The sequence below is a fragment of the Tamandua tetradactyla genome, chromosome 25 (genome assembly GCF_023851605.1).
Source record: "Tamandua tetradactyla isolate mTamTet1 chromosome 25, mTamTet1.pri, whole genome shotgun sequence".
NCBI lineage: Eukaryota > Metazoa > Chordata > Mammalia > Pilosa > Myrmecophagidae > Tamandua > Tamandua tetradactyla.
The window spans coordinates 34997379-35014620 of record NC_135351.1 but is presented as its reverse complement, the minus strand read 5'-3'; the positions used below and the strand labels follow the sequence as shown (position 1 = coordinate 35014620).

Below are 17242 nucleotides of genomic sequence, written 5' to 3'. Positions count from 1 at the left end.
ATCTTACCCTTACCCTCTCCCCACTAGCTTTGAAGATGAAGAAATTATGTTCTCCTTATCCTCTATGACCATTAGGAGAATATTTTTACTGCCTCTGCTTAGTTTCATGTTCATGGCTATACCTCCTTTCCTTTCTCTTTGCAGTTTCAGTTCCTCCTCGGACTGCCAGTATCTGAATCATTGTCCCTTTCATTTTCATCAGTGTCATTGGCATCCAGGATGTTAACTATTCAACAATCAGGACTGCAGAGATCCTTAATCTTTTCTACATCCATCTCTCCAGCACCAACCACCATGGTCATCTTTTAGGCCTGATCATCACTTAAATTTTTCCTACATCCAAGACTTTAGCACTAAAATTTCTTTGAGAGCACAGCTTCCATCCTTCTTCCTCTCTCATTGCACCTACCCCATTGTCAGTGATCTCTTGTCCCTCGACCTAATTATCTCAGAATATGATCCTCATTCTATTTTTCTCTATCTCCATCTCTGAGGTACTGTTGCAGCCTCTTTCCCTAAGTAATCTTCTCCTCTGGACTTTTGATCTCATAATTTTCCTGAACTTTTCCTTCCTGGACTGTTGCCCCTGGATATCCTAAGGGCACCCCAAATTCTGAATTTCCTTAATTCAGAATGAATTATTATCTACTAATTTCTTATCTGCCTCCAAAATAAAACCAAACAAACAAAACTAAAAACGTGTCTCTCCTCCCATCCCCTACAACCTCTTTATCATCCCGCCAATACTTTCTCCATATTTAGGCCTAGTATATTTTATATAACAGTACAACTTGGCAGCTCTCAAAGCCAGAGTCTAAGTTGCTGGCAATCAAATCTATTTGGTTCTCTTTTCTTGAATTTAGGAAGGGTCAGGTTTCAAGATACTACCTAGATGAGAAATATTCTCATTCCCAGAATGGGTTTAATATTTTAATAGAATAAATGAAAAGCAAATGAATAAAACTACAAACAAAAAGTGTGTCCTCATTAAATCAGACTGAGTGTATATGTAGTCTGAGTGTTTTTAATGCTGTGATTTTAAACAACTCTCAATGACTTCCATTCATCCACCAAATTTAGCCATCAGGAGGAAATTACAATTCAACTTTTATATGCCTAATTGCATGGCTTCAAAATATAAGAAGTAAAAATTGATGGAACGAAAAGAGAAATTAAAAAACTCATCATCATAGTGGAAAACTCTCATATCCTCGCTTACTCAGACCAAGAATCTCTAAATATATGCAATGTTTGAATAAAAGAATTTGCAAACTTACTCTAGTGAGCATTTTAACACTGTAACCACCCAATAGAGAAAAGAAATTCTTTTTAAGTACATGTGGATCATTTATGAAAACTTATAATATTCCAATCCATAAAGCAAGCCTCAACAAATTTTCAAATGGAGGTATTCAACAAACCATATGCTTAAATTAAATACATACTACATGTATACAGAGGGAGAGAGAGAAACTAGATTTCTCAAGGTAGGAAAAGCCAAGGACATGCTGTAACGTTAAGTTGGCAAGGTTGTTGACTAGATAGCTGGGTCTAAATAGGAAACTTTCTTACTCTTCCAGAGACCAGAGGGTTATTGAAACTTGGAAGGTGAATCAACCAGAAAAATATGCCTTTAAAAGGAGTTAGAGGAATAAAGGCAAATGATGAATGATCCATTCTGAAAGAACTGCTTAGTTTTCATTATTTGATGGTGTCCTGTATAAAACTGATAAATAAATAAGAAATGTACTTGCTAAAGTTCTTGACTGTAAACAATTTGCACCACCAACTTACCTCAAATTGGTTCTTTGAAATTCAGCCAAAGTGTGAATTCATGTGTTGGGAGGAATGTGAGGGGTGTGTTGCAGGGTGAGGGTATAGCCTGCTGCCAAGAAAGAGGGAGGAAAGTCTTTGATTAGAAAAATTTCTCCATTTAGAACTTTTACTCCCAGGCAGTGGCAGAAAAAAATAGTACCCAAGAAAGTTTACTGGGGAGAAAGTGATTGGGGTTCACCTGGAATCATAGATGATAATAAAACTTGGCTGAAAAGTATAAAACAGTTTAATTGTAATATCTTGATGGTAATTTTTTTCAAATTTTCTATCCCCTTGTTCACCTAGCCAATCATTGTTTGAAAGAAAAAAATGGCATATTCAGAGTGGCAGTGAGTACAGACTCAAAGAAACCTTAAGGAGAATGTGACTTGGACCGCAAGGGCACTCTTGTCCAAATTGGGGTTCTCTTCATACCATGGGGGCCACTTCAGAGGCTGCTCTAAACGAAGAGGTCACAAACCCACCAGTCACAAGACCATATGTGAAAATTTCTCAACCCACCTATAAATCATTTTTGTTGGTTCTGCTCCTCTTATCTTGAGATCTGGGTTGGTCAGGTGGCAAAACACCCAGGCGCAGAATCCTTAGCTGCTTGTTCCTTCAAGGTTCAGGAAGCTACTGGTTCTCCTTCCTTTGGCCAGCTGACTAGTGGAGCACACACACTGGTCTCTAGTAAATGGAAATTTGGGTTCCTCCTTAACATGCAATGATTTTGGTAAACTGTGTGGATGAATATAGCTTAGATCTGAGGCCAGAGTGAAGCTTCCTAATACATCCCCCATAAAGTAAAAACACAAAAGGACTGAAACAACCTCACCCAACCTCATTCATCCAGGCACTGTAACAAAAGCTAGATGTGAGACAGAGAATGGCCATCTACTCAGTAGGGAGTATTCCTTCTAGATGTCCTTGCTACACCATGAGGGCCTGCTGATCACAGAAAATGGAAGAGGTAGGGAGGCACCTCAAATCCTGATTTTAAAGCCTAATAAAAATTCCACAAGGAAATGTGTCACAATAAATCCCATGCCCAGAACAATCTGTTCTGCCTCTCCTCATGTGTAGAGAGAATGTAAGGGAGTGAAAAGAGGAACAAAAATTCCCTTTACAGTGCTTCATCTTTGAAGGTACAGGGATAGAGACCTCTCCTCCCTGGCCAGCCACCCTGGGTGGAGAAGAGGTGCTGTAACTATGCTCCTGCCAACTGCTTTCCATCCAGGCCTAGTTGAGAACAAAGGATTGAAGTTGGCCATGGAATAAGGCACCTGACCAGACCTGGGTAGGCCAGGGACTGCTGGGAAAGTTCAAGAAATCCTGTGCTGCTACAAGAGAGAGAATCCTAATAGAGGTAACTTGACTGGTTATCTCCTAACTAAAGAGAAATCGTGCAGGTGACTTCTTGATAGACATCCTGTCCATTCTGACAGAGAGGAAGGCAAGGGGATACTCCAGATGCAGTTTGTCCTTTTGTCCTATACTCCAATATTAACCTAAACAGCCAACTAGTTGCTATATTTTTAAGAGAGGAACTGAGCATTCATTGCACTGTAACTTTTGACTTTTGAGATACAGATCTTAATATGCTCTTCTGTAGCACTGTAAAGCCTATAGTCCCTTCCGTTTTCCAGCCATCATTGCCTACATTTCTCCTTCAATATTGATCAACTTCTCTGCAGTCTTGCAGGTTTCCTTTAGAATATCATTTCTCTTGTGTTCATTAAAAAATAAAAGACATGGGGAGCAGATATTGGGTCCTTTAATCTACATTTGATTTAGTCCTGAAGATCAAGGAAGGGTTCAGAATCAGCTTGTACATGTTCTCATGTGTGTAACATAAAATCTTGAAAAACAAGCTGGAACTCCACTTTCTCCAGTTTAATTGCTATAAATAACCCTTTGTTCATTTTTAGTTTGGTTGGTCGGACTAGCAAAGAGAGCAGGAGCATCTTCATGTAATTTTCCATAACTAAAAACTGTGAATTATATTTTTTTCCTCGTTATACAGCAAGCATTAAAATAAAAATTGTAGGCTAGTACTTTTTTTTCTTTACTTGCAAGGAGCTTCAGTACAGTGTATATTCAAGAACTCAGAATCCTAAGAGGCTCCTTATTCTGATCTTTGAGTCACAGGCAATGTGATCTTATAAAAAGAAAAAGCCAAATTAAATCATCCAGGAATTGAAATCCCACCTCCTTTTTTTGGTCACCCAGTGTCAGTGTCCAGATCACTCATATTAGAAGGCCTATGGCATGATTTTAAATCATAGCAATTCTATTCATTTTCTTTATATGGTTATGAATGAAGATTAAAAGTGCAAACTCTCTTAGGATATTATGTCATCAACTTGAAGAATGCTGCTTGTCATTGACCCAAAGTTAGAGGGACATTGCAGTCAAGGGTCCAAGGGGCATTGACCACCACAGCTTGGAGTTTTTCATTACATTCACACCATCTCCACCTGTGAACATGAAACATTCTCAGACCTGTTCAGGTGCTTCATTCTTCGTGAGGGTTTTTCTGACCCCAACAAGGCAACCAGCTGGGATTTCTCTTTCTTCCTATTCTTTGCAAGTCTTTTGGTCTTTATTTCTACTTTTATAGCAGATTCATATTTTACTTCGGAGTGCAGTGATTGGGGCTCATCTGGAATCGTAGATGAAGCACAGCCTCTGAGGCCAGCAGAGGGGAGTTCCGTCATGATTATGCCACTTGGTCTGTGCGGCTCAGACACCTTACCTCACCTCACTGAGTCTCAGTCTCCACATCTTTAAAATGGGGACAATGGTGCCTGTTTCAGGGAGAATGAAATGCGATGTGCGTCCAGTACCTGATCAAGTGCCAAAGGTCATTCCAAAGGTAGAGCTGTGAGCAGTTGCAGTGGAAATCACAGCTTTGCCTGCTTTAGCATCTCTGAATTTCCTCTAGGGCTTTAGCACTGTCCTCTTCTTTGGATACTCTGCTGAAGCTAGAAGCACCTTTAACAGAAGTACTATAGGTATCTTTGCTGGATTGGAATAAATTGGTCTTTTCTTCAAAACGAACATGTTTTTTCCAGTTTTTCCTGTAGTTCCTATTGTATTTACTATACATTTGTTTATTTTGGTTAAATTTGTGGGGCACTGTTGTTAATTATGTTCATTATATTCAAGCGCTGAACTTGAATATTTGGCTCAGAAAATTAGATTGGTCTAAGATATTTAAAAGTAAACTGAATCGGTGCATAGTTACACACAGAATTTGTAAGCACATGTGGCTGGTGCCTCTGTGTGAGTTTACTCAGTATTAGAAATTTTCTGGAGCTCTATGGACTGAGTCCTCATGGAGCAGAACTAGCGGCACCTGAAATGGCCCTCCAGAGAAGAGTTTTGGAAATGAAAATGCTTATGTAAACACTTTCCACTTCCCATCCCACATAAAGATGAAAGCTCATCAATAAAATTTGTGTTTTCTTGACCAGATATTTTCCCCAGGGATCTTTTAGTCAGATTTCTCTGACCAAAGTTACACAGTTGTTTTTATATATTGAAATCAAATATATTATTTGCTCTTTGTCAATGTAAGGTCACGAACCCCAACTGATTCTTACCCCAAACACTTTCCTCTTCGGAATCTACTGGATCACATGCTTCTCTCTGCCTTGTCATTGATTGCCCTTCCCTCCCACACCTGGGTCTGTGGGCAGTAAGGTTGTACTAGTGGAAAAATTTTTGAGAAGGTCACTGAGTCCTGTAGTTTGGAGATTCTTATTCTTATTGAAAATCTCAAAAGGATGCCAGTTGAAATAAAAACAAAGGTGACATGGTCATTATACTGAGGACTAAAGTGCCAAAGGGCAATATTAAGGGAGTTTGAAAATTGAGGCAAGAACCTCTGGTTGAAATCCAGGCTTCTAGCAGATGGTGGGTTCTGCCTATTACTAGTACAACCTAAGGAAGGGGAAAAGGCCAGGAACTTTTATTCTGTACTTAGCTATCTCTTTGCTTATTTATTTATTACTGACCAAATCTTCCTCCTCTTTTGTTAAGAACAGGATATGTTTTCTTTTCTAACAAAGGTCACAGACCAACACACAACACCCCTCCTCTGTCATTGTCCCATTCTACTCTTACAGGCTTCTTCCTTCCATCAAAACAAAATGGTGAGACTTTGCTGATGACCGTCTCCTCATTTATCTCTCTTGGGGAGTGCAGCATCTGATTTAATAGTCTTTAATGTACGGGGAGCCTACAACTTCCTGCACGAGTATTTTTCTATGTGTGTGTATGTAGCTGCATTTCATGTAGTTCAAAAACTTAGGAATGATGCTCCTGACATTCCATCATATGAGAAGTTTTCAAATTCCTCAAGGCAACTGCAATTCCCTTTGGGCTGTTTTCATGAACAAGAAAGTGTTTTCACTGATCTTTACTCATATTTATGCCTATGATTTGAGCATTTCAAGATCTTTTTTTAATCTTGATTTGCCCTGTGACATGTTAGCTATCCCCAGATCTGAGCCTCTGCAAATTTTCCTTAATTAATATTCATCCATTCTCTCTGTATTATTCAAATGATTATGAATCCACTAGCTTATGATAATGTAGTTACTTCTGCAAAGGCATTATGAGGAAAGTTGCCAAATACCTTAAGAAATGAAGCTATGCACATTTATGGCATGTTCTAAATGGTTTTTCTAATAATCTCATCAAACAAGGAAATGAGGCCCATTGGCCATGATTTGTTCTTGGCAAACCTGTGAAATTCTGATAAACATTTCCTTTTCTAAGTTCTATGTATCATCTGTTTAATCAACCTACCTTTGTAGAAACTTGTAATGCTTGATATTAGACTAACTTGTCTAAAATTTCTAGTAACTGCCTTTGTAAAAAGTTGGACCATTTGTCCATCTCCAGGTTTCTAATATCTCTCTTGTTTCTACAATCACATAAATTATGATAATGATCTTTCATTCAAAATGTGGATCTTTTCAGAACTTGAGGAAGTTCATCTGAATCCAGGGGCCTGTATAAATAAGGCAAATTTGAAAAATGCATTTATTATTTCTTCTACTACTTTGATTTTAAAGCCTTACTATGCTTTTTCTATACTTTTCAGTTTGAAGATTCTCTATTCAAAGACAAAATAAAATGTTTCTTTGCCATCTATTAATTTGTGCCATCTATATAAGCAGTGGGCCTGTCACTTCTTTCTTCAAAAAAATCTTTGCCTGTCCTTGGCATTTTGCACAAGTTCTTTATCCTTCTATATCATCGTAGCCATATCCTGTTTCCTTTTTCCCTTCTATAAATTTGCTTGTAGTTTTAATAGCCAATTCCTTAGAAAGTTCCTTGTGAGGCCTGATGGACAATTCCATCACTGGCAAATATTGTGACCTTGGTCAAGTTGCTTGATCTCTCAGAGACTTAATTCCCTCATTCTTAAAACAGGGATGAGAATGCCTGATTTACAAAGCATTTGTGAAGGTCAAGTGGAATGAAAACTGTAAAAGCTTTTAGTAATCTCTAAAGAATGTAAAAATATATAAGTTCTTATAATCTAGATAACCAAGTCATACTTCAGAGGTATACAGAAACATGTTTATGGGATAGTACTACCAGAACAGACCTGGAAATTCATTTAGGGCAAACCCTCAATTTACAGAGAAGGAAGCAGAGCCATTGGATTGAAGAAACTTAGTAAAGCTCCCAGCTAGAGGCAGCATGATATAGGGCTCAGATTACTATGGATGGGAGAAGTGTTATCAAAAAGTGTGATCTGAGATGTTGCTATGGAAAGTATTAAATAAAACATGGGAAATGGAAGCTGTGGGAAAAGGTGCAATAAACTTGTTTGTTTTCCAAAAATGCATATTTAAGTCAAATTAACAAATGGTTACTTAGCACCTACTCGCTATGAAGCATGCCAGCCTCTGTAAGGGATAAACAGGGAAATATAATAGAACCAATGCTTGAGGTGTTTGAAAGATTCTGAAGGAGAAAATGATGCTTTTTCTATAACTAATAATAATAGCTTCTACTTTTGAAGTGTCTACAGATGGTGGATGTGTCGCTCGAAATTGTCATCTTATTTAAACTTACAAATATGAACTATTCTTCCCATTTTATGGATGAGCAACTGAGATTTAGGGAGTTTAAGTAGCTTGCCCTAGAGTACACAAAGTGACATAATCAGAATTTGAATACCTATTGACTTCACAGTTTGTGCTTTTTATGAACTTTTACAAGATGTACTTCCTGTTGTAAATTACATGTCTGACTACACCCAGTATTATGAAGTTGGAGATGACAAGCTTGTTCTCTCCCAAATTTGATTCATCCAAATAATTAGAGATAGAAGCAAGGAACACTTAATTTTAGAAAAACTGTTGATAGCCAGATGAAATTCTGCCAAGTAACAAATCAAGCCGGAAGTCTCCTGTTCTTGCTCTGGGACTTTCTTCTTTCCAAATATACAGCTGAAATATTTGCTTTAAATTCGCCTTTTAAGGATATAAAAAGCAGTTGAATAATTATTGTGGAATTAATTATTCCAACCAAGATTAAAATAATTCCAACAGCACATCTTGGTTGAAAATTGATATGTATAATCAGTTATTACATTGCTTTCTTTGGCAGACAACAGATTTAATTTATTTTACACAGAATGCCCTTAATTGGCTAGATTTTCTGAACTAGGCACTCTTTATTTTTTCTTGCATTAGCTACCAGTTCTTTTCAGAACAAAAAGGCCTCTTCCCCTAGGCCTTTTTCAAAAATATTCAGACTACAAAGTCATTGTAATTTGTTAATAAGAACTGGGAGCAGCAGAATAAACATATTAATCTCAAATCCTACCCTTAGGTTGTGTTGTCCTATCCTTGGCTTAAAGTTGGAGAAGGGACTGGAAAACACTACAGAGCAGCCACTGTGTCCCTAAGGAGCCAAGGATTGATCTTCTTGTAGGAAGCATGAAAAAAGAAAATGTTGGCATGTCTGAGTGACCAGAATTCAGTCTGAGGGCTTTGTTTATTTACATGTAGATAGTAGCATACCAAAGATGTTCTTTTACAGTAAGAAATTCTTTAAAGAATCAGCATCCATTTGATGTTTACAACAAAAAGTTATTTATAGTGCTGGAAATCTAATTAGCTATCATGTAGGATCTCCTCCAGTATTGCTGCCAGTTGAAAAGTGTGCTTTAGTTCATACATGTCTGTTCAGAAAAATCAGGGGTTTTCAGTTGAATGTATCAGATTGAGAAAGTGGTGGTAAAGCAAACAGGCATTCATTAACTTCGTTCTCTTTGTGTTTCTTTCACAGACATACTATGAGAATTTGACCTCTGAGGCTATTTAACAGAACAGTAAAAGGCACTTGGGTACTACCTACATATCTCCTTTTTTGGTGTATTAACGATTTAAAAGTTAAGTTTCTTTAGTTATCCAAATGAAAGGTTCAACTATGATCAAAGAAATCAGTTAAGTGACAAGCATTCTATCACCAGAAGTTATTTCTGGGCTGAATTGACTCTACCTCGTGATTCTCCATACTTAAATCCATACTGGGTGATAGTTTAATATTAAGGAGGCTGAATAAATCACCCTTGCTGTTTAGATACTGAAGAGCTTTTTTAATTAGAATTTGACTTGGAACAAAGGGGTAAAATAAAAAAGTGTTATCAAATGATTATCCCTGAGACCTTTAAACAGTTTTTGGGTACTCAGAACACACCTACTCCTGAACTTCAAAGAACAGAAAGTATTATGGGACAAACATAGAAGAGATTATGTTGCTGTAAATTATAACATGTGGTCTTTAAACAAATCTCTTTACTATTTCAATGGCTCCTTAGTTAACTTTTGATTTTCTTACCAATGAAAATGTCAAAAGTAAGACTTTTTAAAATTTTTCTATTTGTCTGTGGTGTGTCAGAGGAGGTGTGAGCCAAAGAAGTTTTTTTTTTACACTGAAATAAAACATAGAAAGGATGAGGAACATTTGTGAATATATGTTCCTTCTCAATTTTCCTGTTGAAGGATGTATTAAGACATATATTCTCTGGGTAAAAAAGATCATTGGTTCTTTAATTCCCCTCCCCTTTGACTTTAATTCCATGAATATCAGGCAACTATTATGTGTAGGCCCTGTTTGGTATTAAAGAAATAACAAAATGAAGAAGCCACAGACAATGGCTTTCAGGTTTCTTCTACCTAATGGAGGAACAGATATGTTAGCACAGAGTAGAAGATGGACCAAAGAGTCTTAATAGAAGCAGGAACATGAGAGGCACAGGGTAAAAAGAGTAAGGGAGGGTTAAGTCTAAGCAAGGTGGGAAGCACTTTAGGCAGACTTGGGGAGAGAACATTTCATACACTAACAAAGGTATCAAGACCCAAACGGTCTCTTTGGGGAGTGATAAGAAGACTGATGGGATAGACAGTAAGATATGGAATGTTTAGTTTCTTCACCATCAAAAACAAATAACACATAATGGATTGAATTGAACAATGGGCATTTATTGGCTCACAGTGTCGAGGCTAGAAGAAGTCCAAAATCAAAGCAAGGCATCATCAATGCGATGCTTTCTCCAGAAGACTGCGGCATTCTGAACTGGCTGCTGGTGATCCTTGGCCCTTGGCTTTTCGGTCACTTGGCAATGCACATGGCAGCCTCTCCTGGTTTCTCCTCTGTCTTCCTGGTTCCTGGCTTTCAGTTTCTGGTTGCTCCCTCCATGGATTTTTCTCTCTCTGTGGCCTTACTTATGAGGTTTTCAGTAATAGGATTAAGACCCATTCTGATTGAGGTGGGCCCCACCTTAAGTGAAGTCACTTCATCAAACCTATTTACATACAAGGCATCAAAATTGGAAAGGAAGAAGTAAAACTATCACTGTTTTCAGACAATACAATATTATACATTGAAAAACCGGAAAAATCCACAACAAAACTACTAGAGCTAATAAATGTGTACAGCAAAGTAGCAGGTTACAAGATCAACATTCAAAAATTTGTAGCATTTCTATACACTAGCAATGAACAAGCTGAGGGGGAAATCAAGAAACGAATCCCATTTACAATTGCAACTAAAAGAATAAAATACCTAGGAATGAATTTAACTAAAGAGACAAAAAATCTATACAAAGAAAACTACAAAAAACTGTTAAAAGAAATCACAGAAGACCTAAATAGATGGAAGGGCATACCATGTTCATGGATTGGAAGACTAAATATAGTTAAGATGTCAATCCTACCTAAATTGATTTACAGATTCAATGCAATACTAATCAAAATTCCAAGAACTTATTTTTCAGAAATAGAAAAACCAATAAGCGAATTTATCTGGAAGGGCAGGGTGCCCCGAATTGCTAAAAGTATCTTGAGGAAAAAAAACGAAGCTGGAGGTCTCATGCTGCCGGACTTTAAGGCATATTATGAAGCCACAGTGGTCAAAACAGCATGGTATTGGCATAAAGATAGACATATTGACCAATGGAATCGAATAGAGTGCTCAGATATAGACCCTCTCATCTATGGACATTTGATCTTTGATAAGGCAGTCAAGCCAAGTCACCTGGGACAGAACAGTCTCTTCAATAAATGGTGCCTAGAGAACTGGATATCCATATGCAAAAGAATGAAAGAGGACCCGTATCTCACACCCTATACAAAAGTTAACTCAAAATGGATCAAAGATCTAAACTTTAGGTCTAAGACCATAAAACAGTTAGAGGAAAATGTAGGGAGATATCTTATGAAACTTACAATTGGAGGCGGTTTTATGGACCTTAAACCTAAAGCAAGAGCACTGAAGAAATAAATAAATAAATGGGAGCTCCTCTAAATTAAACACTTTTGTGCATCAAAGAACTTCATCAAGAAAGTAGAAAGACAGCCTATACAATGGGAAACAATATTTGGAAACGACATATCAGATAAAGGTCTAGTATCCAGAATTTATAAAGAGATTGTTCAACTCAACAACAAAAAGACAGCCAACCCAATTACAAAATGGGGAAAAGACTTGAACAGACACCTATCAGAAGAGGAAATACAAATGGCCAAAAGGCACATGAAGAGATGCTCAATGTCCTTGGCCATTAAAGAAATGCAAATCAAAATTACAATGAGATATCATCTCACACCCACCAGAATGGCCATTATCAACAAAACAGAAAATGACAAGTGCTGGAGAGGATGCGGAGAAAGAGGCACACTTATCCACTGTTGGTGGGAATATCAAATGGTGCAACTACTGTGGAAGGCAGTTTGGCAGTTCCTCAAAAAGCCGAATATAGAATTGCCATACGACCCAGCAATACCATTGCTAGGTATCTACTCAAAGGACTTAAGGGCAAAGACACAAACGGACATTTGCACACCAATGTTTATAGCAGCATTACTTACAATTGAAAAGAGATGGAAACAGCCAAAATGTCCATCAACAGACGAGTGGCTAAACAAACTGTGGTATATACATACAATGGAATATTATGCAGCTTTAAGACAGAATAAACTTATGAAGCATGTAATAACATGGATGGACCTAGAGAACATTATGCTGAGTGAGTCTAGCCAAAAACTAAAGGACAAATACTGTATGGTCCCACTGGTGTGAACTGACATTTTAGAATAAACTTGGAATATATCATTGGTAACAGAGACCAGCAGGAGTTAGAAACAGGGTAAGATAATGGGTAATTGGAGCTGAAGGGATACAGACTGTGCAACAGGACTAGATACAAAAACTCAAAAATGGACAGCACAATAATACCTAATTGTAATGTAATTATGTTAAAACACTGAATGAAGCTGCATCTGAGCTATAGTTTTTGTTTGTTTGTTTGTTTGTTTGTTTGTGTCTTTTGTTTTTTTTCTTTTTCCTTTTCTTTTTTTATTATTATTATTTTTATTTTTTCTCTATATTAACATTCTATATCTTTTTCTGTTGTTTTGCTAGTTCTTTTCCTAAATCGATGCAAATGTACTAAGAAATGATGATCATGCATCTATGTGATGATGTTAAGAATTACTGATTGTTGGGCGGGCCGCGGTGGCTCAGCGGTCAAAGTGCTTGCCTGCTATGCCGGAGGACCTCGGTTCGATTCCCGGCCCCAGCCCATGTAACAAAAAACGGAAAAACAAAATACAATAAAACAAGAAAATGTTTAAAGATGTTTCCCTTCCTTCCTTCCTTCTATCCTTCCTTCCTTCTCTCTGTCTTTCCTTTAAAAAAAAAAAAAAAAAAAAAGAATTACTGATTGCATATGTAGAATGGAATGATTTCTAAATGTTGTGTTAATTTCTTTTTTTCTTTAATTAATAAAAAAAAACCTATTTATAAAAGTTCACACCCTCAGGAATGGATTAAATTTGAAAACATATTTTCCTGGGGTACATAGCTCTAAATCACTACATAATAAGACAGAAAATCAGAGGGGTAGCTGGGGATTAGTTTATGGAGGAAGGTTAATGCTCTTCTCTAACTAATAATACTTTTTGGAGCAAAAAAATCCCATGGAACTGTGGGGACTTCTCTTTAGTTCTCTTTCTTCAAATGTACTTGCTGTTTTGAACAAGCAGCACTTTGGTTAATAGCATTGTCAAACGATGTTCCTTTTACATGGCCAACACAAGTATGGCAAAACCCAGGCCATCTAGCAATGAGTCTTAACTATGAGGTAGCTATTAAAGTTGAAAGTAACTATTGAAGTCATGTATTACATACTTACATTAGTTTCCTATTACTGCTGTAACAGATTTCCATAAAGTTAGTAACTTAAACAGCACACATTTACCCTTTTACAGTTCTAGAGGTCAAAAGTCTGAAATCAATTTCACTGAACTAAAGTCAATATATTGGCAGGGCTGGGCAGACTCTAGGGGAGAAATCATATTTTATAGACTTTTCCAGCTTTTAGTGGCCATCTGTATTCATAGGCTTATGGTTCTTTTCTCCATATTCAAACCACATCATTACAATCTCTGCTCCATCATCACATCACCTTCCTTTCTGATGCAGACTCCTTCTGTGTTTCATTTCCCTTTTATAAAGACCATCGTGATTGCATTGGGTCCAGTTCAAGATAATCTTCCCATCTCAAGATCCTTAACTTAATCACACTAGCATAGCCCATTTCATCAAAGTTACCTTCCTAGGTTTTGGGGGCTAGGATATGGACATATTTGGGAGCCATTATTTAGCCTACCACCTCCACATTTCACAGATAAGAGAATTCAACTTGATCCAATGCCATGTAAGTAGCTTGTGATGGGGCTGGATCTTCAACTCGTAGTTCTTTCCATTAGGCCATGATGGCAATTTTTCATGCTTTCCATTAGACATCAGTGGTGTTCTTAAAAGGACAGATTCTCTCTGGGGGATCCACAGCAGGAACTAGCCATATGGAAGTGGGACTGACCAAGAGAACGCAGAGTGTTGACTTAGGGGTGAAGGCACTTCATCCTTGGTGTCACATGGGAAGGTCTGTCCCAAGAGAGAAATAAATGCTCTTTGTAGTGCCAAAAATTCCTGGGAACTATTTTTTCATTGAAAAGATTGAGGAAAGGGAAAGAGAAGTGTTCTAGTTAGCTAGCTGCTGGAATGCAATTTACCAGAAACGGAACGGCTTTTAACAAGGGGCATTTAATGAGTTGCTAGTTTACAGTTCTAAGGCCGAGAAAATGTCCCAATTAAAACAAGTCTATAGAAATGTCCAATCAAAGACACCCAGGGAAAGATACCTTGGTTCAAGAAGGCCGATGAAGTTCAGGTTTTCTCTCTCAAGTGAGAAGGCACATGCCAAACACAGTCAGGGCTTCTCTCTCAGCTGGAAGGGCACATGGCGAATACAGTATCATATACTAGCTTTCTCTCCTGGCTTCCAGTTTCGTGAAGCTCCCCGGGAGGCATTTTCCTTCTTCATCTCCAAAGATCACTGACTGGTGGACTCTCTGCTTTGTGGTGCTGCAGCATTCTCTGCTCTCTCTGAATCTCTCATTTTCCAAAATATTTCCTCTTTCATAGGACTCCAATAAACCAATAAAGACTCACCCAAATGGATAGAGACATGTCGTCACCTAGTCCAATTTAACAACCACTCTTGACTAAGTCACATCATCCAGGGAGATGATCTCATTACAGTTTCAAACATACAGTATTGAATAGAGATTATTCTACCTTTATGAAATGGGATTTATATTAAAACATGGCTTTTCTTAGGGGGCATATATCCTTTCAAACCAGCATAAGAAGTATTCAAGAGAAGAAAGAAGAGAATACAAAAAAGAGAAGGGGATGATGTAGTAGGTTGTAGAAGGAAAGAAGTCACACATATATATATATATATATATATAATTATATATATATATATGTGACTTCTACTATATATATATATATCATTTATAAAACCAAGCTCATCCTATAGCACTTTCTCTTCATTAATGCCTAGTTTGTTTTATATAGCCATATTGCCTTATTTCTTTATAAGAAATAAGAAGTCGTTCACAGTTTGTGCTTTACAGACTCATCCTCCTCGAAGGATTCCCCAGAAAGTAGCAATGATTTCCATCTCTTTGTACACCAGGGAGCACCAATAGTTGTTTCATAACGGTTCTAATCACTTTAATGATGATACACAGAGTATATCACACCACTATCATTAGCATTTTTCTGTGAAAAGGTTCTGGAGAAATTCCAACCTAATTTTGTACTTTAACTAAAAAGAGAACTTGAGGCTCATATGAAGGGCACATTATTTTTGAAACTAATACGGAAAATGAAGAGTAATAAGAAACAACAAAGGCATATTGGCATAGACTCAGAAAAGCAAGCCTTAAAATCAAATGTTTGAGAGGATCAGGAAAGTTATTTTTAACTTTAACCAGAATAAGGAAAAGAGAATAGAAAATATTTCCCTATTATTACATATTATTACATATGGAAGCATTGCTGATTGATGTTACTATAATAGAAGCATTAAAAAAAATTCCAGCTTTACCAAAAACGTGATCTATAAAAAGATTCCGATCACCCATTGACTAGGAAGGATGTGCTAGTTAAGTTCATGTGCCAACTTGACCAGATGATGGTGTTCAGCTGTTTGGCTAAGCAAGCACTGGCCTGACTACTCTTGTGAGGATATTTTGTGGATTTAAATCATCCATAAATTGATTGCATCTATGGCTGCTTACATCTACAGCCAACTGAGGAGAGTACCTTCAGCAATGAGAGAAATTTCATCTGATTAACTGAAGGCTTTAAATAGAGAACTGATGATTTCAGCATCAGTCAGAAAGAAGAATTTCCATATCTACATCAACCAACCATCTTCTCCTGGGGAATTCATCATAAACCTTTATTGGAGTTCTCAGCTTGAGGCCTGTCCTATAGAATTCCAACTTGCCCAACCCCATAGTTGAGTGAACCAATTCCTTTAAAATAATCTCAATATATTTACATTGTATATTTTTATTGATATGTAAAATTATCAGTATATTTACTAAGAAATATTGACTGGTTCTTTTTGTAGTTTCTCTATTTCTTATATTTCATAGCTTCTCCAAGATAGATAGGTTTCATGCTATTGTTGTAGATTTTAACACACAATGACCACTTAGCAACTGTCTGATAATAATTAATATTAATTAAGGCTATTGGAAATATTACGTTGATCCTATATCAACATCGATTTTTTTTTTTGATATGGAACGCTTCACGAGTTTGCGTGTCATCCTTGCACAGGGGCCATGCTAATCTTCTCTGTATCATTCCAATTTTAGTATATGTGCTCCCGAAGCGAGCACCAAACATCGATATTTGATGTCAAATATTTATTTGTGTTCATCAACATAAAATATTTCAAATTTACAGTGAATCTAATAAAGCACAGTTTTGATTTTGAGAAACTGAATAACCTATTTCAAGCACATGACTGAAAATCATGTGCTTTTTTAAGCAGAAAATCCTACTTAACTGCTCCGCACTCCTACCACAGACTCACTTACTCTTTTTTTTTTTTTTGCCTGGGCAGGCATTTTTTTTTTTTGCATGGGTAGGCACCAGGAATAGAACCTGGCAAGAACTCTGCCAGCTGAGCCACTGTGGCCTGCCCCTCACTTACTGTTTAAGGTCCAACTTTGTGGTTACATCCTCACCAGGCCTTCTGTGATCCCCCATGTAAATCATCTCGGTGTCACCCAAATTTCAACAAACCTTTAGATAATTCATGTCATCCTCATAGTAACATTGATTTTGACTTAATGTACTTCTGTTTAGTCTGCATCTTTTACTAAATTATAATTCTTCAAAAGCTAAGGCTGTCTATCCATCTCTATAACCTTGAATGTAATGTGTAGTAATTCTCTACAAGTGAGCAATGCAGATATGCAAATACAGACGGACAAATAGTTATAGATAGATATGGATGAGT

At 37.1% G+C, this 17242-nt stretch overlaps 1 non-coding gene across 1 annotated transcript; it reads right to left on the bottom strand.

The window, feature by feature from the left end:
* Positions 1 to 16509: 16509 nt before the first annotated feature.
* On the bottom strand, positions 16510 to 16616 carry LOC143669398 (U6 spliceosomal RNA). The gene has a single exon (XR_013168910.1). It is a non-coding gene; the product is annotated as a U6 spliceosomal RNA (small nuclear RNA).
* Between the last annotated feature and the right edge of the window lie 626 nt (positions 16617 to 17242).